The sequence below is a fragment of the Delphinus delphis genome, chromosome X, assembly GCF_949987515.2.
Source record: "Delphinus delphis chromosome X, mDelDel1.2, whole genome shotgun sequence".
Classification (NCBI taxonomy): Eukaryota; Metazoa; Chordata; class Mammalia; order Artiodactyla; family Delphinidae; genus Delphinus; species Delphinus delphis.
The window spans coordinates 97,364,969-97,387,968 of NC_082704.1; the positions used below are offsets into that span (position 1 = coordinate 97,364,969).

Here is a 23,000-nt window from a genome sequence, read left to right on the forward strand (position 1 = left end):
TCCCTGTGTTGTTCAATATATCCTTGTTGCTTCTCTGTTTTATCCATAGTAGTTTGTATCTCTTCATCCGCTACCCCTATCTTGCCCCTCCCTGCTTCCCTTTCCCCACTGGTAACCACTAGTTTCTTCTCTGTATCTGTGAGTTTGTTTCTGTTTTGTTATATACGTTTCATACTTTTAGATTCCACATATAAGTGATAACATACAGTATTTGTCTTTCTCTGACTTCTGTCTCTAAGCATAATGCCCTCCAAGTCCATCCATGTTGTTGCACATGCAAAATTTCATTCTTTTTTATGGCTGAGTAATATTCCATATATGTATATTTATATCTCACATCTTCTTTATCCACTGATCTGGTGATAGGCATTTGGGTCGCTTCCATATCTTGGCTATTGTCAGTAACGCTGCTATGAACATTGGGGTGCATGTATCCTTTCGAATTAGTGTTTGTGTTGTTGTCTGGATATATACCCAGGAGTGGAATTGCTGGATCATATAGTAGTTCTATTTTTAGTTTTTTGAGGAACCTGCATACTGCTTTCCATAGTGGCTGCACCAATTTACCTTCCTGCCAACAGTGTATGAGGGTTCCCTTTTCTCTACCTCCTTGCCAGCGTTTGCTATTTGTAGACTTTTTGATAAGAGCCATTCTGATAGATGTGAGGTGATCATTGTGGTTTTGAGATCATTATAGTTTTGATTTGCATTTCTCTAATTAGTGATGTTGAGCATCTTTTCATGTGCCTGTTAGCCATCTGTATGTCTTCTTTGGAAAAATGTCTATTCAGGTCTTCTGCCCATTTTAAAATCAGGTTTTATGTTTTTTTTTATACTGAGTTGTATGAGCTGTTTATATATTTTGGATATTAATCCGTTTTGGTCATATCATTTGCAAATATTTTCTCCCATTCAGTAGGTTGTCTTTTTGTTTTGTCGATGGTTTCAAGTAAATCTTAAATGTTCTCACCACCCCCCAAAAAGGTAATTATGTGAGGTGAAGGATGTGTTAACTAACTTCATTATGGTAATCATTTCACAATATATATGTGTATCACGTCATCATGTTGTACACCTTAAACTTACACAATAGTATATGTCAATTCTATCTCAATAGAGCTGGAATAGATAAACAAATGCTTTAAGTAAAACAAATTTCAACTCTTCTAATCAGTTTTGTACTCAGTATCTCTTAATAATATTGGTATCTCTTAATATCGTCCTCCGTACCATCAAGAGTGTTGGTGATGCAGAATTTCTTGAGTACTCTTCTAATGGCGCTAGAAGTTTGTTCCTAGCCAGTGAGACCACTCCATTGAGTCCTGATGCGCTTGCTCAGGCAATGACAGCTGTAGCCAACAGTGATTGTAAGATGTATCCCAATTTTAAAGATGTGGAAAAAAATGCACCTCTTGGAATGAGTGAAATGAAATGGAAGGAATTTCCTCAGCAGCCTGAACTGTTTTCCTCCATACTTGTTTTACATATGGGAGAGGAAAACCTTTTTTTTTTTTTCTTAAAGCCACTGCTTTTCTGATCTCAGTTACTCATAACCAAACCCAATCCAAACTGATACACGATTATTATGTCAGCCCTTACTACTTTGCTTTCTCACTGTAACGTATTCCACTCTTACATCCTTCTTGACCAAATGAATCAAGGCATACATTTCTTTACTTTTTAGGTGTCCTAATGCTTTTCTAATCACCTTCACTTCAGCTTTCCTGAAGCATATTCTCCATCAATATCCCTCTGAAGATGAACTCAGGACTGCAAAAAAAAAAATCTGTAATAAAAATTTTTATTTTAAAACCTGGAGCATAGTATCACTTCCAAGATTAGTGATAATGCCTTCCTCTCCTGAATACTTGATTAGATATGTCTCTTGGGCTTGTGAAAAGAAACTGGAATTGCTGGCAAATGAAAAAAAATTAAAGGAGAATTTAAAAATCAGAAATGTAGAACAAATTTCAAGAGTAGAGATGATTCAGGAGAAATTAATGGGTGCTTTGTACTGCTTGTCACACATTTCTGAGGGAAAAAAATAACTTTTCCTTTTTCTGGAAAATGAAGTACAATTTGTCAGTGACAACCATCTATTAAGAAATTTCCTTTTGTGATAGAGTGAGGATTTTTTTCCCCCAGAGGTAAATTATTCAACACAGTTAATCTGAATCTGTGTTTGAGCCTGAGATGAAGTTATCAATTTTATTATCATTTTCCCTCAGTCTGTCCTGATATTATCATTGCCTGAGACTCCAGTACCCATAGCAACAGCCACTATTTCAGACATTATTCCCCCAAGCAACAGAGCACGGCCAATGACTGACAGCCATCCAGCTGTGCATCTCAGGGTGGTATTTTCCAGGGCTGGAAGACCAAGTCACAACTCACTCCCATGTCTTGAAAGTCAGGTTATCGAGGAGTCGGGAAGGCTGTGAGTATGCAGGAAGGTGACACACCCACCAGAAGTTTGCTCACCCCTTTTGAGAGGTATACGGCAAGCAGGGGAGGGTGGGAAAATGAGGAGACTTACAGTGATGGACAAAGTCAAGATGTAAAGTACAAGGGGGCAAACTCCATTAGTCTGAATGTTTCTTACTTCTTTCCATCACTGCCCCACATGTTCAAAAGACTGTGGACCCCAAAACTGAACTAGGAAAAGGGGGATTTAGAATGTTCACTTTTGTCTTGTAGAAGAACAAGGAGAGAAATAATTGAGCTGCCCCCGTATTTAAACTTCCCTGCCAGGGATTCTTAAAGAAAAGCTGGGAAATGTGACACTACAAGTAGTGGCTTGTAATAGGCACTGGAGTGTTATAATCACAAGTCTCTTTGAGTCTTGCAGGTGAGGAAATCCTTCTTTTCCAGGTAAAATAAGAGGATGTAGCTCTAAGTAGACTTCTCTGCGTTATCCCGGGGAGTCCCTCTGAATCACACAAAAGGAAAAGATGGGATAAAAAGGGGGGCCCGGCGCCCAAGACTGGAGTCAGCTTTAGAACCCAGGTGCAGAGCCCATGACAGGCAGTGCTTTGGTATATAGATTACAGTACCCCACGCATGGCAAAAATACAGGGTTTCTCAGTCCAGATGAGGTGAATTCGCAGGCAGAACATGTGTGTTTTGCAGCCACTCCCCTCACCTTTTGTGCCTGAAGAGAAGCCACCACAGGCAAAGATGCAATCTCTGGGGATTTCCAGTCCCAAGTTCTTTCCAGGTATTCAGGGCCAACTCAGGCAGCAGTGTCGCTGCGTGTGTGAGGGAGAGAGCCTGAACAGAGGGATTCATGTGCATAGGTGGTGACTGCCTTCCTGCGAGGTGCCCTGCGACCTCTTATGCATCCGGTGGCCAATTCCGAAGACTTCTTTCCTATGAGAAGGATTCTGGCGGAGGTTTAGCAGCCATTCCCACCCTAGGCTGGAAGGCACACCTGTAATTAGAGAGACTGCAGTGATCAGGGATGTCTTTAAGAGTGTCGGGGATTTCCCTCCCTTCTGAGGCTAGTTATCTGGCTGGATTCCCAGTCTACCCACACAATCTTTCTTAACCCATTGTTAACCTGTGGGGTAGGGCGCGCGCGCGCGCGCGCGCGCGCGCGCGCGCACACACACACACACACACACACACACACACACACACGGCATCAGAAAATCTATGTTCATGTCCACATTCCACATTGCTACTTCTTACCTGTGTGGCCTACCTTTTCCTCACTGATAACACCTATCCTTCTTACTTCTTGAGGTTCTTATATAAATAAAATACAAGAATGTAAATAAGAGGACTTGGACTTGCAAAGTGCCATTATTATTATTTTAGTTGGTCAACCCCTGGCTATGGGGAAGACAGCCCAAGGCTCATTCCCCATTATCACTGTAGCCCAGGGTGAGCTTGTCAACAACAGACTGACATGTTGGCTTCCAGGGCCCCCAGCGTGCTACTGAGAATCAACAACCATTAACATTTGCGTAATTTATTGAATTAAGATACATCAGATAATGCTGAAGATCCCCTTTTTTCTTTTTTTTTTTTTTTTGGCGTTACGCGGGCCTCTCACTGTTGTGGCCTCTCCCGTTGCGGAGCACAGGCTCCGGACGCGCAGGCTCAGCGGCCATGGCTCACGGGCCCAGCCGCTCCGCGGCATGTGGGATCCTCCCGGACCGGGGCACGAACCCGTGTCCCCTGCATCGGCAGGCGGACTCTCAACCACTGCGCCACCAGGGAAGCCCAAGATCCCCTTTCTTTTAATCCCTGCCCATTCCCTTCACTTCTTCCCCAGAGGCAACTACTGTGATGAATTCTAGACCATGTTCTTTTATATCTTTACCATATATGGGCACCCGCAGACACCACCCACCCACCCATTAGGGCCCCAGGCCACCCATCTCACCCCAGCCCACACACACTGTTTATAAGGGGAAGATGGATGTTGCACTTTCCGGGGCCCCATGGAATGCCTTCTCCCTCCCTCTGTGGAGATCCTGAGCGGCATGTGGGTGGGGCATGGGTGCGTGGAGAGCCTCCTGGATACCTGTTTTAAAAAGTGAGCGATTTGCACACAGGAACCAAGGAGAGACCTTTATTTCTTTAGGAACCAAATAACTTTATTGGAAGAAGTGGCAAAACTGGAAGAAAAAAACTTAAGTGAACTTCTTCTGCAAGGGCACTATTGCCGTGTGCATGGCAGGCACGGTGACCAGGGCTCTGGTCACCCCGTGGCTCTGGGGAAGTCCAGTCCAGGCTCAGTTCTTCTTGTCGCTGTCGCCCAGGGTGAGCTTGTCAAAGAGGGACCCTGCCAGGTCGACGTCCGGGGCCCCCATCATGCTCAGGGTGGTGACATGACCCTCCAGCTCGCTGATGAACGCCACCTGCTGGCTGGAGTAGTGAGTTGCCAGGAAGCGGTGCAGGTGGGGGTCGCTCTTGTCGATGGCCAGCTGGTGCAGGTGGCGCAGGCTGCGGTTCACGAACTTCTCCAGGAACAAGGTGCACTTCATGGCCTTGAGGCCGCTCTTCCACTCGATACTGACTGGTCTCCCGATGTCTTGGAAGCGGATGCGGCTCCCGCGCTGGTTCTGCAGGCGCATCAGGCGCCGGGCCCAACCGCTGTGCTCGAGGGAGCGGCGCACGAAGAACCAGCTGAAGTGTTTCAAGGCCACGTCGTAGCGGTAGAGGTAAACGGCCGCGGCCAGGCACACTGAGGAGGCGTGGAACTCCAGGTTGAAATGGCTGTTGATGGCGGCCTCGCAGTCGGGGTGGTAGCTCTGGCGCACCTGCGAGGGCGGCGCGGGCAGCATGGCGGACGGCACGGGCAGCGTGGCGGGCGTGAAGGCCAAGGTGAAGGCGAAGCCGCGGGGCCCGCGGTAGCTGCCTCGGGGCTCTCCCCCGTGGTCGAAGAGGGCGGCCGGAAGCGCTGGGCACCCTCTCTAGGATGGGCCGGATATGGAGTCCGTTATGGGATGGGAAGGGGAGGGGACAGAGGGTGGGGGGCGAGTCCATTACTGGAAGGGGGTGACGGTGGCCGGAAGGGGGTGACGGTGGCCGGAAGGGGGCGGGGCACCATGCTCTAGGTTCCCTAGGAACCTGGGTGAGGCCGGAAACCCAGGGCACCTCTGCACTGTCTTGAGACCATTAAAAAAATAATAATAACCCTTTTGAGATATAATTCATATACTATAAAATTCACCTTTGGAAAGTGAACATTTACCTGTTTTTTTGTATATTCATGGAGTTGTGCAACCATTACCACATCTCAGAGTATTTTCATCACTCCAAAATGAACTTCTCTGCCCATTAGCACTCACTCCCCATCCTGCCTCCCCCCAGGTTTGGCCACCACTAATCAACTTTCTATCTCTGTAGATTTGCCTGTTCTGGACTTTTCAAATAAATGCAATCATATAGTATGTGGCCTTTTGTATCTGCCTTCTTTTACTTAGCATAATGTTTTAAATCTTTTATCCTTTTTATTGCTAAATTGTATTCCATTATGTGGATATATCACATTTTATTTATCCTTTCATCAGTTGATGGACATTTGAGTTGTTTCCATTCTGTGGCGATTATGAATAATGTTGCTATGAACCTTCTTGTACAGGTTTTTGTGTATACATGTTTTTGATTATCTTGGGAATATACATAGGCATGGAATTGCTGGGTTATATGGTAGCTCTCTGTTTAATATTTTGAGGAACTCCCAGAATGTTTTCCAAAGCACCATTTTTACATTCCCACCAGCAAGATGTGAAGGTTCTAACACTGTTATTGTCTGTCTGTTTTAAAATTTTAATCCTCTTAGTGGATAGTAAGTGGTTGTGGTTTTGATTTGCGTTTCCCTAATGACTAATGATGTTTAGCACCTTTGTATGTAGTTATTGGCCATTTGCATGCCTTCTTTAGAGGAGTGTCTACTCGAATCTCTTGCCCATTGAAAAATAGAATCGTTTGTCTTTTTATTGTCGTGTTGTAAGAGTTCTGCATCTGTTCTGGATATAAGTCCCTTATCAGATACATGATTCACAAATACTTTCTTCCATTCTGTGGGTTGTCTTTTCACTTTCTTAATGGTGATTCCTTTGAAGCACAAAAGTTCTTAATTATGATGAAGTACAATTTATCTATTTTTCTTTTGTCACTTGTGCTTTTGGTGTCATATCAAGAAACCATTGCCTAATTTAAGGTCACAAAGATTTACACCTAGGTTTTCTTTTAAGAATTTTATAGTTTTAGCTCTTAGATTTAGGTACATTTAGATCTCTGATCCATTTTGAATTAATTTTTGTATATGATGTGAGGTAGGGAATCTAACTTCATTCTATTGTGTGAGGGTCTTCAGTTATCCAGTACCATTTGCTGAGAAGACTATTCTTTCCCCATTGGATGGTCTTGGCATACTTGTTGAAAATCAATTGGTCGTAAATATATGGGCCTATTTCTGGACTCCCAGTTCGATTCTGTAAATCTATATATCTAAACTTACGATAGTACAACACTGCCTTGACTACTGTAGCTTTGTAATAAGTTTTGAAATAGGAAAGTGTGAGTCATCCAACTTTATTCTTCTTTTTCAAGATTGTTTTGGCTGTTCTGGGTCCCTTGTATTTCCATATGAATTTTAGGATAAGCTTGACAGTTTTTTTCCCCAAAAAGCTTGCTGGGATATTGATAGGGATTGTGTTGAATCTGTAGATAATTTGGGGGAGTATTGATATCTTAACAATATTAAGTCTTCTGATCCATAAACGTGGGATATCTTTCCATTTATTTAGGTCTGGGACCTTTTAAAATATAGATTCTAATTTAGACTGAAGCTAAAATTTGAATTTCTTTTTTTTTAAATTAATTAATATTTTGTTCTTGGCTGCATTGGGTCTTCATTGCTGCGCGTGGGCTTTCTCTAGTTGTGGTGAGCGAGGGCTACTCTTCATTGCAGTGTGCGGGCTTCTCATTGCAGTGGCTCCTCTTGTTAGGGAGCACAGGCTCTAGGCATGTGGGCTTCAGTAGTTGTGGCACGTGGGCTCTAGAGCACAGGCTCAGTAGTTGTGCACACGGGCTTAGTTGCTCCGCGGCATGTGGGATCTTCCTGGACCAGGAAGATCCCACATGGACCTGGACCAAACCCGTGTCTCCTGCATTGGCAGGCGGATTCTTAACCACCGCCACCAGGGAAGTCCCAAAATTTGAATTTCTAAACCAGCGTTTTAGGTGATGCCAGACCACACTCTTAATAACAATGCTCTAAAAGGGAGGAAGCTGCCATGTTTTGTTGTCTTAGTCTGTTCAGGCTGCTGTAACAAAGTACCTGGAGGCTGGAAGTTCAAGGTCAGGATGCCGGTGTGGTCGGGTTCTTCGAGGGAGCTCTCCAGGGTCTCTTTTATAAGGGTACTAATTCCATTTATGAGGGCCCCAGTCTCACGATGTACTCACCTCCCTCCCAAAGGCCCCACCACCTAATACCGTCACACTGGGGGGTTAGGATTTCAACGTACAGATTTTGGGTGGGGAACACAAACATTCAGTCTATAGCACTTATTGAGGTTTGGATTTGAAGACACATATATTGGTCTCCACAAGCAGAAATGCCCGTTCCCACTCACAGACAGTGCTTCCAGTAGTTATGTTAGATGTGGGTTCCTATGGGAAAGGGGAGAGGCCTTTCTCCTATCAGGAAAAATTGTGAAAGATTTTAAAATTGGCAAAGAAAAGGTTTACTGGGTGTCCTTTTTAGAGTACCCTTCGTGATTATTTCCACCTTTCATTGATTTTGAGCTATTTTATAACGAAATTTTAGAAAACTAATAATAATGCAAATTATTCTTGTCCACAGAAATGCAAATGAATTGTGTCTGGTGGAATGCGACTTATTTGGGACTAGTTTTGCAGCTGTTTGTGCATTCATCCCAACGTTACTTATCGCCTGCCTCTATATGTATGGCTCTCTGAGTTTTCCTTTGAATGATGTGTAACATCTTACTGGTTTCCTCATTAATTAATGAGTTAAATAAAATCTTTGACATGTTTTTATTTTATATTTACATGAGAGCCATGATTTTATTTTATTTTTTAAAAATGTTAAAACATTTCTCATTCTCACCCCCACCCCCACTAAGAACACAGTCGAAGCTCGCAGGAGTTGGCTTAGTACATTAACTGCTTTTATGGGCTGCTCATCAGATATACGATTCCAGAAAAGATGGGGATCTAAAGGCATAGAATTCCTGACGGGGATGTAGACTGGAAGGATAGCATCTCTGAGGAGAAGGAGGCAGGGGGGACTCTGGGGAAGCAGGGGACCAATGCAAACCAGGGGAGGAAGGAGGCATTTAGAGAGTAAGCCACAGGAGGGACCTCATTAGCAGGACACTGTACACTGTGGGGTGAGGCTGGCTCAGTGCGTGCTAGGGCTGGCAGGGAAGTAGCCGTGGCCAGTAAAGGCCCATGGAGAACCAGAAGCAGCTGAGAACCAGGGCATTGGTGAGAGCTTCCAGGCATGGAAAGCAGTCAGCAGAGATTTGAGGAGTGGACGGTTGACTGACTCGCATGGGATTCTCACAGGCTGAGATGCACGATCTGGGTAAAATTAACGCTGGAATGAGGTAGAAACATGAACCTTTGGAGCCAGGAGAAAGGCTTTCTTCATCAGCACTTTTGTGCTGAGTCATACTCCTGAAAGGGGTGTTGGGACCCCCAGATACTGAGGGTGTGAAGTATTCAGGACTGGGCCATGGGCTCCACCTTCCAGGGAAGGCTCTTCCAGTTGGTAATCAGAGACAGGGAAGTTCTAATGCATCCGGGTCGGCTCCACTAAAGGGCATCTTTTTAGCACAAAGGCCATAAGAGAGTTTTGTGGTGGCTCCTATCTGGTTGGGTGCCAATGAGACATGTCCGACACCCACATCCTTCCAGTCTCCACTTCCTCACCGTTCCGCCTTGGGGGAAAGAAAGGAGAATCGCTATGTTGGGCAAAGGAAAGTCCTCTAAATTTAAACATGCCCGTTGTATATACTGGTGTGTGTAAGTTGATGACTGATACTAATTCAGCTAAATATGACTTTTCTCTAAGGTTGTAACCTTTCGGTTTTCATCATTGTGCTGGATGGTCTCCACTTGCCTCTCCAGGACTATTCTCTGTCCTTCTCCATCTTACTCTGATTCCTGGGAGCGTGGCTTGTGTGGACTGCATCCATGGGCCCCTCTGCCCTCTGGCTTCTGATTGGGTTAGCCAATGGGAGGCACTGGCAGGAGATGGGAGGGCAAGAGGAGAGTGAGGTTGGGATGTTTATTCTCTTGGCTTCCTCTCTTCAGGGCAAATAATTAAGAGGCAAATCTATTACTCTTTTACATCCCTTGCTCCCTGGATCAAGTAGGACCATTCTCAGAATGGGCCTTTTGCGAACACTGCTCACTTCAGAGGCGTCTATTCCAAAAAACAAGTGTTCTCTGTCTCAAGTTTAATGCACAGCCTAAGAAACTCATGAGGACCCAGAAACCAGTATGCAGCTGGACGTTCCTTCCAGCCAGAGAATAAATGGAGCTGATAGAAAAAATAGTGTATCATCTAGGACAGTCTCAGGCAATAAAATAATGGTCCAGGTGGAGCTGCCACCCAAGCTTCTGGCTCCAGTGTTCTAGCTTGTGGATTTCTCTGGCCTCTGGCTCCCTTCTTAGGTGATTGGTCCTTTGGTTATCGCTCATGTAATTAGATGAGGAACAGGGAAGAGGAAGCAGGAGAGTCATATTCTACTTGTTAGTAGCCATGTTAAAAAGTCTGGTTGGGGAAGATGTTGACTTAATAAGGTTTGAGAATTATCTGTTTATTTCAAATAACCTTTGTCTTCCCTTGCTCACCTTCTGTTGCCACTGATTAGAGCTATTGCAGAATGTTCTGCACAGCAATGCATAAGTGAGTCCAATCAATGTACACAAGGGGTATAGATGCTGACTGTTTAATTAGATACCTCGTAGTCACTTGCTCCTAGGCAGGAAGGCATACCTCTCTATTGCAGATGGCCAAAAGTAGATTTTAAAAGTTTTCTTTGCTTGCTGTCTTTTCTAAATAGAGGATGAATAATTTTTATTATGTGATATTGCAATTCCTTCATAGAGAACACTAGGTATAATAGAATAGGGTAAGCTATGCTGCAGTAACAAATAAAACTGAAATTTCTCAATGGCTGAAGACAATATTTATTTCTTGGCCACATCGCAGTCTGAGACAGGTGAAGTGACTCTCCTTCATGGCTCTCCAAGGATGGTTAACTTACAGATGCAGGCTAAGTTCCATCCTGCAGTTCTCCCATCTCAGAATTCTTTACTTCCAGCTACACAGAAGGGAAACAGGATGCATGGAGACCTCCCACGAGCTCTTTCTTGCCTTGGACCAGAAGTCAAACTCACTTCAGCCCAAACCAACTTCAAAAGAGGCTGGGGGCTTCCCTGGTGGCACAGTGGTTGAGGGTCCGCCTGCAGATGCAGGGGACGCGGGTTCGTGCCCCGGTCCGGGAAGATCCCACATGCCGCGGAGCGGCTGGGCCCGTGAGCCATGGCCACTGAGCCTGCGCGTCCGGAGCCTGTGCTCCGCAGAGGCCACAACAGTGAGAGGCCCGCGTACCGCAAAAAAAAAAAAAAAAAAAAAAAAAAAAAGAGGCTGGGAAAACGTGATATTTAGTGAGCAATCTAATCTATGCTGTGCATGTTTTATCTATTTCTCCTAGTTATATTTTAAAATTATTTAGAACTCACATTTTTGACCACTGTTATTTACTTTCTCACTTATTAGAGTGTGGTTATAGCAAGGATCCTATTGAAAAAAATGTACAATTGTGTGTGTGTGCGTTTGTGTGTGTAAGCATGCTAAGTAATGCAACTTGTGTGGTCCCATCTCCACATCATTGCTTCTAGTATTCCACCATGGTCATATTTCTTTCCCATCCCAGTCCTAGCTTGACGTTCAGATTCAAATCCAACCCCATCTCTTACCTAAAACCTCTTCTCTATGAAGTGAACACAGCCTCCTCGAAGATCTATAGGGATTAGTGCCCACACAATTAGCTTGGAAATCAATCGTGGATTCTCCAGTGATGGCTTGTTTGTTATTGCCTCGAACTATTAATCATCTCCTTTTCTGTTATGTCCCTTTGGTGCAATGTTGTCCCCGACTCATAAGCTTCTGGAGGGCAAAGACCCTTTCTTCGACTCCACAACACCCAAGAAGACAGAATAGCACAGAATAGGAGCTCAGAAACGATGGGCTGATTTGATCGGATGTAATTGGATTGATAGAGTCAGCAAACACATTTTGAAGTATCTGAAAATGAGTACCATGTTCTAGGAGCTGTGCTAAGAGCTGTGGGTAAAGAGATGATTAAAACACAGTGCTTATCATCAGGAGGCGTTTAGAATGGTCAGGAGAGTCTGAATACACGCCAGCAGGGTGTGGTAGCTAGTCTGCAAAGACGGCCCCAACAATTCCTCCCCTCCCTGTTGGAGCACGCTGCTCCTCATTTAAAGAGTTGGCACTTATTTTTCCCATCCGGTGACTGCCTTGACCAATGTGATGGAAGTGGCATTCTGGGACTTCAAAGAGGACGGGCAGACTTTTCTTCCTTTCATTTGGAAGTTTTGCTCTTGGGACACTCCCTTCCCTCTGAATTTAGCCAGCATGCTGTGAGAAAATCGAACCACATGAAGGAGGGGAAGAGAGGCTGAGTTCCCAGACAACAGCCAACACCAAGTGCAAGGCCACATGAGTGAGCCATTTTATTTTATTTTTAATTTTTATTTTATATTGGAATATAGTAGAGTTACGATGTTGTATTAGTTTCAGGTCATGTGAGTGAGCCGTTTATTTTATTTTTTAATTTTTTATTTATTTATTTTTAAAATTTATTTATTTATGGCTGTGTTGGGTCTTCGTTTCTGTGCGAGGGCTTTCTCCAGTTCCGGCGAGCGGGGGCCACTCTTCATCGAGGTGCGCGGGCCTCTCACTATTGCGGCCTCTCTTGTTGCGGAGCACAGGCTCCAGACGCGCAGGCGCAGTAGTTGTGGCTCACGGGCCCAGTTGCTCCGCGGCATGTGGGATCCTCCCAGACCAGGGCTCGAACCCGTGTCCCCTGCACTGGCAGGCAGATTCTCAACCACTGCGCCACCAGGGAAGCCCAAGTGAGCCGTTTTAAATATTCTAGATGATCGCAGCCTAGCTGACATCACAAAGAACAGAATAACTATTGAGCTGAGCCAGTTCACACTGAGAATTATGAACCATAAGAAAATGGTGGTTGTTTTAATCTACTATGTTTTGCAGGGGGAGGGAGTTGATTTGCAGCAAAAGGTAACTGAAACACAGGGTCAGAAAGTTTTACCAGAACAGTGGGTCCACAGAGGAAGGAAAAGCATGAAGGAAGCTGAGGAGTGCCCTCAGAGAGTTGACATTCGAGCTGATGAGTAGAAATTCCCCAGGTAGGACTTGAAGGGAAGGGCTTTCCAGTTAGTGACCCCACAGGAGGAAAAGCATGGAGGTGTGAAAGTATGTGACATGTACAGACAACTCCTAGCAGTTTGTGATGGATGATGTGGGAATGCAAGGGGGAGAGCCACAAGTATTTTGAGAGAAATCTGGAAATCCAGGAGCCCGGCTCTGGGATTTATTCTCTACCTAATGGGATACTTGAGACTTTTCAAAACAGAGGACTGTCAAAATCAGATTTTTGTCTTAGACAGGTTTCTCTGGCACGAGTGAGAGGTAGATTGCGGGAGGGCATGAGATTGCAGAGAAGGAGAACAAACAGCTGGGAAACTTCTGGGCAGAGGAGGGCAGTGGCAAGGGAAATAGACAGGAAGGATGGGGGGCAAATGTCATCGAGGTGGAAGAGCACTAGAATTTGAAGATGGATGTGGGTAATGAGGGAAAGAGAGGAGTCTAGGACTCCCAGATTTCACGCTTTGATTCACCATTCTCAAGCCTGGCCATGCAGGAGGCCAAGCAGATAGGGGAGAAAGGTGATGACCTGTGTTTTAATTGAGCCCTGGGAGTTCTGGGACATCAGGAGAAGAGGCTCTGTCAGACAGTGACTACTGGCTTCAGAGCTCAGGGGAAAGGGCTCAATTAACATGATAGTTTTGATAAAAAGCATTCAGCTCTTTAGTAGGTATTTCTTCTGTTGTAAAGTAGTGATAGTTTAGGGAAGAGTGTGTCTGAAAGACGGCGTGTGAGTAGGCAGAACCCCAGAGAGATGATGTAACCAGGAAGAGAAGTGTTAGGACTCATTTTTCCATTAGCAATGATGGGTTGTGGAGAGCTATAGACATGCTTATCCAGGCTCCTTTGGGGCTAATTTGACAGAATTTGTCTTGAGACCACAATTGTGGGTGTAGTTTGTGGCTGTGAAGGGGTTTTCTCTGTGTGAAACTCACTGACCCACCCGGGCTTCAGCTCACTCTCCAAGCACCTGGCGAACTCCCAGCATAAGGCCGCGTGATATGCCAATCACCCTAATTACATGAGATAGCTAAAGGTTTGCAGCAAGGGGAAAGTACTTTGATTTTCTAGAGAAAGTCTGAGAGCTCATCACGGTTCTCTGATTCCAAAGAATCCAACTTTAGACCACAAGGTACTTAACTAGGTGATTATTTTGAAGACAGATGGAATACTTCTAGGCAGGTATCTAAAGCACTGAGATAAGGAGTATGACGGGCTTCGTGGGTTATGTTGACAGAGCTGCTTATGCCCATTACCATGTACATGGAGAGCTTGATTTGACCCCAGCAGGTAATGTGTGGCAGATGTGCATGCTTGTTATAAATGAAATTTAACTACTTTTAACGGGCCCTGAGAAGAGCAGAGTAGGCATTTGATCTGAATCTTGACCGGCCTATTTACCCTCTTACTTTCTATTTATGTACAATCACCCTACCCTGGGACAATTGTGTTGTTAGCTTGCTTTTTTTTTTTTTTTTTTTTTGCGGTACTCGGGCCTCTCACTGTTGTGGCCTCTCCCGTTGCGGAGCACAGGCCTCCGGACGCGCAGGCTCAGCGGCCATGGCTCACGGGCCCAGCCGCTCCGCGGCATGTGGGATCCTCCCGGACTGGGGCACGAACCCGTGTCCCCTGCATGGGCAGGCGAACTCTCAACCACTGCACCACCAGGGAAGCCCCAGTTTTTTTGATTCTGGCCATGCCTATCCCATACAGGAATATCTGTAAGTTCACTTAATTTGATTACTTAATGTGATTTTATTTTCCTAAATGTCATGGCTTCCCTATGAATAAAAACAGAAGTGATTTCAGAGATGGAGTCTCCAGGTCCCAGAAAGCTCAGTCCCAATCCCAGAGTCTTAGCTACGCTCCTCTTTCCAGTCCAGTGCAGGGATGTTTTATCAGTCAGAAAAGGCTACTGAGTGCTTCAGTAACAGATTAGCCCCTCCCCCAAATCTCAGTGTCTTGACACAATGAGAGCTTAATTCTTCCTCCCGGCCAGTGAGGCTAGTGACTGCCCAGGGCACAAAATGTAAGGAGGCTCCTACTCTCAGGGTCAGAAAGCACAGGGTCTTGCTTATACTAGCCGTCTGCCATGCATCGACAGAAGGCCCTGTTCATTATTGCCTCACCAGAATGAGATTGACAGAGGCCTCGTCTCAACACATACTTCCATGACCACTGGAGCAGTGGGACAAAAACATGGCAAATCGCACACTGGCTCTTAAAGCTTCTACCAGGAAGTGACATGTGTCACTTTGCTTACATTTCATTGGCCAAAGAAAATCACCTGCTCTGACTTCGAAGAGGACAGAGAAATGCCACCTCACCATGTACCTGGAAATAGAGAGTTGGAAGTATTAGGGGCACACTCTGAATGATTTCTGTAGTTACATTTCCTAAGTTCTCTAGCACAGAGGTCACCGGCACACTGAGCCCGCAGCTGCTGTGCCCGTATCTCTCACAACTTGCAACCTGGAAGTAGAGTGCATTCTGGGGATGGGTAGCTGGTGGACCGTGACTGCTTATGTGTGCACGGGGAGGCCTGTTAGGCTGCTGGGCTGTGCTCCGTAGCATCATCTGCTCAGCCGAGGAAGGCTTTTGTAACGTGCTAGGACAGCCCCATCCCTGAAGCGAGGCTCTTCTCTTCCCAGTGTGCCGCGTGCAGCGGCTCTGGTTACTAACGCCTGTCAAATCTCGGCTGTAGAAAGAGCACTGCTCCTCGTTCTCCAGCTCTTAATTTCTTTCAGGCTATCTCTTTTCCATTACTTATTATGCAACTCCAGGAAGCTTTGGGATATATTCTGCAAAGGAGATGTTAATCTAAATAGAGTTGTTCTTTGTCACTTGGGGGAAGTAAAGAGAATCAGTCAACGGGCATTATTTATTATTAGCTGGGGGCTCCAGAAATAACTGGACAAAAATGACAAACTATAAAATAAGGAGGAAAGACCAAAGCACTGGGCTCTTGCCTTTGATTTTTTGTTATGTTTTCCTCTTCTTTAAATGTAAATTAAAGGATAGTTGTAAAATTTTAAAAAAAATCTTGTTTTGTAGTAAACCCTTTCCTAGGAAGTTTGGATTTTTTTTCACACTTAATCAGTTTTCATCAAATACTTCTGATTCTCAGCTTTGGCACACTCATTTTATAGATGAGGACTTAAGAACCCTGGCTCGTTCAGAGACTTGGTTAAAGTCATGAGGTAAATGACTGTAGTTTGAGATCACAATCTTCTGGGGTTTCCACCTTAGCCTTTAGCTTTTCCTGTGGTAATAAACCTATGGGTTTAATTTCAGCGTGAATTTGAATTTGTTTTTTGGTGTTATAGGTAATATTCTGAAGCTGAGATTTCAGTCAGGTTCCATCTGGGTATTTATCAATTATGCGTCATTTATTGGGTTGAACATTTGTGCCGATATTTGGGGGAGAAAAGGGAGTTAAAGACGGAAGGTATCTCAGTTCTACTGAATATGGTATATGATATGAACTTTCCATAAAGCCCTTTGTTTTTGGAATGTCAAGTCCATGCTGGCCCAGAGTGAGCAGCAGTTGAGCGTGGCTGCCGATCTGGACCCACATCCATGTTGAATGGGAAGGGTTTAGGCTGACATTTTACTTCATTTCCAACTTCCTGGCTCCCTGGATTTTGAAGGGAGTGATTCAGGGTATCATCAGGGAGATATCATTTTAGCTTTAGACGGGCTAAAACACAATGCCAAGTTTTGGGGAGCGTGTGGTAAGGATATAGAGTGGTATTACCACTTTGGAAAACAGTATGGTAGTTTCTTACGAAGTTAAATGTGCACCTATTCTGTGACCCAGAAATTCTACTCATTACGTAGGATGTGAAATAGAACACACGTACACTAAAAGGCCTGTAAAAGAATGTTCGTGGCAGCTTCATTCATAAGAGCCTCACACTGGAAATAACCCAAATGCCCATCAACAGGTGAATGGATAAATAAATTGTGGTATATTCATACAATTAATACGCAACAATAAAAAAGGAATGAGCCACTGATACACTCAACAACATGTATGAATCTCAAAGATATTGTATTGAGCTAAAGAAGCCTGAGACACACACACAAAATACTGTATATTTCCACTTATATGAAGTTGAAGAACTGGCCAAATTAAGCTATGGCAATAAAAGTCAGAAAGTGGTTGCCTCTGGCAGGGGGATTGACTAGAAAGGGATGCAAGGGAACTTTTTAAGATGATGGAAATATTCATAACTTAATTGGGATGGTAGTTACAACAGTGTTAAACCTCATCAAGTTGTCCATGTAAAGTCTGTGCTTTTATAGCATGTAAATTATGCTTTGATTAAAAAACAGAAAATAAATTCAAGGTATCAGACTTACAGGACCCCTGGTCTAACATACACTTTCCCCAGCTGTTCTTACTTATTTCCCTCAGGGAATATTGAAGAAATGTGTCCTCTCCTGTGGTCAGTTGATTCAGAGGATATCAATCCTAACTGTCCCAACTTTACTCTTTTCAAGGGAGAATATAAGAGCTACAATGGGGTCTGAATCACCACATGGGGTTGGCCAGCTTTTGCTTAGCTTATCTCCTGTTAACAGCTCGTGGTCACAATAGTGGCAGGGCACAATTACGGAAAATCTTCCTCTTCATCTACTTAGAATCAATAGAAATACATGATGCCCTGAAAGATTAAAGCCAAACCCCTGGTCATCCAGATGCTGAAAATGGAGTGACCACCTGCTGTTCATCTTCAATGTGTCAGCATGGTTCTGGCAGGTGAAAGAAGCTGCATCAGATGTGGGCAAAGCCATGGTGACTGCAGAGGTAGATGTGCAGAAAAAGGACAGAGGGGAAGGAAGGGTAACAAATAAATATATTCCCTTTTAATGCCACAGAGGATCACATTACAAGCTTGAAATGGCATTGGGTTGGTATCTAGTCTACACTTACTGAAATGTGACACTTGCATGAGGAAAGCAGGAAAATTCCCACCGTTGTCTGATATTCTGCCTTGGAATGCTGTTAAGGATTATGCTTTTCTTTTTTCCTTTTTTTTTTTGGTCCCCTGTGCTTTCTAATTTTCTGAAAATGAACAACCACTGTTATGCCATGTTATTCATTTATATCATGTTAAGTATTTATATTTTTATATACTTATAACTATGAATGGAATACCTTTTTGAAAGGTGGATGTCATAGGTGCTAAAAAGAAGTCTATGTAGTTATTTAAAACTAAGCAATTTTGAAAAGTGAACTGGTTGTGAGTACCCAGACCTTCTTCCCCTTGGGTAGTGAAGCAAGTCTTTTAAAATCAGTGGTTTCCATTTCCTCTAAGATCAGCAACAAGACAAGGTTGTTCACTCTCAACACTACTATTCAACATAATTTTGGAAGTTTTAGCCACAGCAATCAGAGAAGAAAAAGAAATAAAAGGAATCCAAATCAGAAAAGAAGAAGTAAAGCTGTCACTGTTTTGCAGATGACATGATACTATACATAGAGAATCCTACAGATGCTAACAAAACTACTAGAGCCAATCAAAGAATTTGGTAAAGTAGCAGGATACAAAATTAATGCACAGAAATCTCTGGCGTTCCTATACACTAATGATGAAAAATCTGAAAAAGAAATTAAGGAAACACTCCCATTTACCATTGCAACAAAAAGAATAAAATACCTAGGAATAAACATACCTAAGGAAGCAAAAGACCTGTACTCCAAAAACTGTAAGACACTAATGAAAGAAACTGAAGGCAACATAAACAGATGGAAAGATATAGTGTTCTTGGATTGGAAGAATCAATATTGTGAAAATGACTATACTACTCAAAGCCATCTACAGATTCATTGCAATCCCTATCAAACTACCAATGGCATTTTCCACAGAACTAGAACAAAAAATTTCACAATTTGTATGGAAACACAAAAGATCCCGAATAGCCAAAGCAATCTTGAGAAAGAAAAAGGGAGTTGGAGGAATCAGGCTCCCACACTTCAGACTATGCTACAAAGCTACAGTAATCAAGACAGTATGGTACTGGTACAAAACCAGAAATATAGATCAATGGAACAGGATAGAAAGCCCAGAGATAAACACATGCATATATGGTCACCTTATTTTTGATAAAGGGGGCAAGAATATACAATGGAGAAAAGACAACCTCTTTAATAAGTGGTGCTGGGAAAACTGGACAGCTACATGTAAAAGAATGAAATTAGAACAGTCCCTAACACCATACACAAAAATAAACTCAAAATGGATTAAAGACCTAAATGCAAGGCCAGACACTATCAAACTCTTAGAGGAAAACATAGGCAGAACACTCTATGACATAAATCACAGCAATATCCTTTTTGACCCACCTCCTAGAGAAATGGAAATAAAAACACAAATAAACAAATGGGACCTAATGAAACTTAAAAGCTTTTGCACAGCAAAGGAAACCATAAACAAGATGAAAAGACAGCCCTCAGAATGGGAGAAAATATTTGCAAATGAAGCAACTGACAGAGGAGTAATCTCTAAAATTTACAGGCAGCTCATGCAGCTCAATATCAAGAAAACAAACAACCCAATCCAAAAATGGGCAGAAGACCTAAATAGACATTTCTCCAAAGAAGACATACAGATTGCCAACAGACACATGAAAGAATGCTCAACATCATTAATCATTAGAGAAATGCAAATCAAAACTACAATGAGGTATCATCTCACACCAGTCAGAATGGCCATCATCAAAAAATCTAGAAACAATAAATGCTGGAGAGGGTGTGGAGGAAAGGGAGCCCTCTTGCACTGTTGGGGGGAAGGTAAATTGGTACAGCCACTATGGAGAACAGTATGGAGGTTCCTTAAAAAACTAAAAATAGAACTACCATATGACCCAGCAATCCCACTACTGGGCATATACCCTGAGAAAACCATAATTCAAGAAGAGTCATGTACCACAGTGTTCACTGCAGCTCTATTTACAATAACCAGGACATGGAAGCAACCTCAGTGTCCATCGACAGATGAATGGATAAAGAAGATGTGGCACATATATTCAATGGAATATTACTCAGTCATAAAAAGAAACGAAATTGAGTTATTTGTAGTGAGGTGGATGGACCTAGAGTCTGTCATACAGAGTGAAGTACGTCAGAAAGAGAAAGACAAATCCCGTATGCTAACACATATATATGGAATCTAAAAAAAAAAAAAAAAAGGTTCTGAAGAACCTAGGGGCGGGACAGGAATAAAGATGCAGACGTAGAGAATGGACTTGAGGTCACGGGGAGGGGGAAGGGTAAGCTGGGACAAAGCGAGAGAGTGGCATGGACATGTATACACTACCAAATGTAAAATACATAGCTAGTGGGAAGCAGCCGCATAGCACAGGGAGATCAGCTCAGTGCTTTGTGACCACCTAGAGGGGTGGGATAGGGAGGGTGGGAGGGAGACGCAAGAGGGAGGAGATGTGGGGATATATGTATATGTATAGCTGATTCACTTTGTTATAAAGCAGAAACTAACACACCATTGTAAAGCAATTTTACTCCAATAACAATGTTAAAAATAAACAGGGCTTCCCTGGTGGCACAGTGGTTGAGAGTCCGCCTGCCGGTGCAGGGGACACGGGTTCGAGCCCTGGTCTGGGAAGATCCCACATGCCGCGGAGCAACTAGGCCCATCAGCCACAACTACTGAGCCTGCACGTCTGGAGCCTGTGCTCCACAACAAGAGAGGCTGCGACAGTGAGAGGCCCACGCACCACGATGAAGAGTGGTCCCCGCTCGCCGCAACTAGAGAAAGCCCTCGCACAGAAACGAAGACACAACACAGCCAATCAGTCAATAAATAGAAATGGTGTAGAATTATTCAAAACAAAGAAACAAACAAACAAAAACTCAGTGGTTTCTTTGAAAGGTTCACTTCAAGTTTGGTTTTGTCTGGCTTTTGTTACATCATTGACCCTCAACAGATTACACCTCCCAGTATTCATGCCCTGTGTAGTCCCCTCCCACACTGTCTGTGGGCTTGGCCATGTGACTAGCCTTGGCTAATGGGAAATTAGCAAGCGTGACGCAGGCAGACGCTTGGCCATGTGACTAGCCCTGGCTAATAGGAAATTAGCAAGTGTGGTGCAAGCGGAAGCTTCGTAATTGCTTGCGCTTCGGGGCTTGTTCTTCTCGAATGCACCCTCTTAGAACCCAGCCACCAAGCTGTGAGAAAGTCCAAGCAGCCATGTGGAACAAAGATGAGCCGTCCCCATCAAGCCCTGCCCAAACTGTAGAACTGTGAACACGTGAGTGATGGTTGTTGCTTTTCATGGTTAAGTTTTGGGGTGGTTTGTTACCTATGAATGAAATAGTACCTAAGCTATTTTTGTATGTATTTTATCTAGGTGTCTGTCACCACCTAAATGTAAGTTGGCATATAGATTTTAGCTCTGTCAGGTAGTTCGGGAACTCTGTGTTGAGAAAGATTCTGAGAGTGCATCCTGGTATAGCAGAACAGTATGCATGTCCCTCATTTAATCTCTTCTCCACACAGCAGTCAGAGTGATCTTTTAAAAATCAATGTGATCGTGTCACTACATTGCTTAAATCCTCCTGGGGCTTTCCGCTGTACTTAGAGTGAAAAGCGAACTCCTTATTCGAGTTTGCAAAACCCTCTAAATACTGGCTTTTGCTTGATTCCCCTTCAGTCTCTTCTCACATCCCTCTCCCACTTAGCCCCTCACGTCGTCCAGCCTCATGGGCCGTCTTTCAGTTCCCTGAACACGCCAAGCCAGTTCCCACCTTCGCATCTTTTTACGCATGTTGGACGTTCTCTCTGCCTGGAATGATTATCACGGGACTGGCTTCTTATCATTCGGATCTCAGCTTAAATATCACCCCCTCAGAGAGACTTCCCTGACTATGGGGATGAGTCACCTGTTGCTGTAATAATATTTCATAACAAACCACCTCAGAGTTCAGTGGCTTAAACCAACAAGCATTAATCTCACACCCACAGGCCCGTGAGATGACTGGGGCAGTCCTGCTCTAGCATCTCAGTCTAGGGTCCAAATTAATCCACGTGGCCAAGCATCAGGGGGGAGGGAAGGTGCTCTTCCCATGGAGGGAGTTCTGTGTGGAACAGTGAGCTCGCCGGCCACACTCTCAATTCTAAAGCAGCCAGCCGTCAGCACTCACCTTCATCTCACCCAATTTTAATTCTCTGCAGATGATTGATTACTCTCTGATATTTTTGTGTTTATTTATTATGTTTATTGTCTGTCTCCCCTTGTTAGAATAGGTGTTCTGTGAGAGCACAGTTGTCATTTGTCATCTTCAATGCCGTGTGCCCGCACATGGAACAGTTTCTGGCTGAGTTGAGGTGCCTGATAAGAACAAATGTTAGCTGCAGATACTGGTAAGGGGAAAAGGAATTGGAGAGCCAATTATCTTTTTTTTTTTTTCCAAACCCAATCTACAAAAATATCTTGATCTTTTAAACCAGTGGTTCCTCTTGCAATTTCTCCATCTCTTCCAGTGCTGTCTTCCAATAGTGTAAGAGAAATCATGCTGATCTGCCTTTAATGCTTTGTTTTTTATTATCCATCCATGCTTTGTGCCAGATGTTAGCTTTAGGAACTGTACTTAAATGCAAGGGGGTTTGAGGGGCAGTGCCTTAGAACTCAAATCCTCAAATCAATCTCTTCTTCCAACTTCTAGGGGAAAATCTTCACCAGAGCTTTGACCTTGTCTGAATTGGGCTCCCCTAGAAGCTGACCTTGGCACAAGGATTGGAGTGCATATAGTTTATTTGGGTGCGTGGACGGGTAGGGGAGTGGAGAAGCGATACGGGGAAGTAAAGACAGCCCAGGATGGGTCCATTATTAGTCCAGCTACCAGCAGGAGCACCTGGAACTTATTCCCACCAGTATTAACGATTAACCTCAGAATGATCCTGGCCAAGAGGAGAGGGAGCTGCGCGTTCATGCCCCTCTACCTGTCAATCATTAAAGGCTGCCCAGGGGAGTGAGGGCAGAGGGGCAGGAGAGGTGGGAA

At 44.0% G+C, this 23,000-nt stretch overlaps 1 pseudogene; it reads right to left on the reverse strand.

Annotated features, from left to right (window-relative positions):
- Window positions 1-4,742: 4,742 nt before the first annotated feature.
- LOC132418231 (ferritin heavy chain pseudogene) lies at window positions 4,743-21,766 on the reverse strand (annotated as a pseudogene).
- Window positions 21,767-23,000: the final 1,234 nt, after the last annotated feature.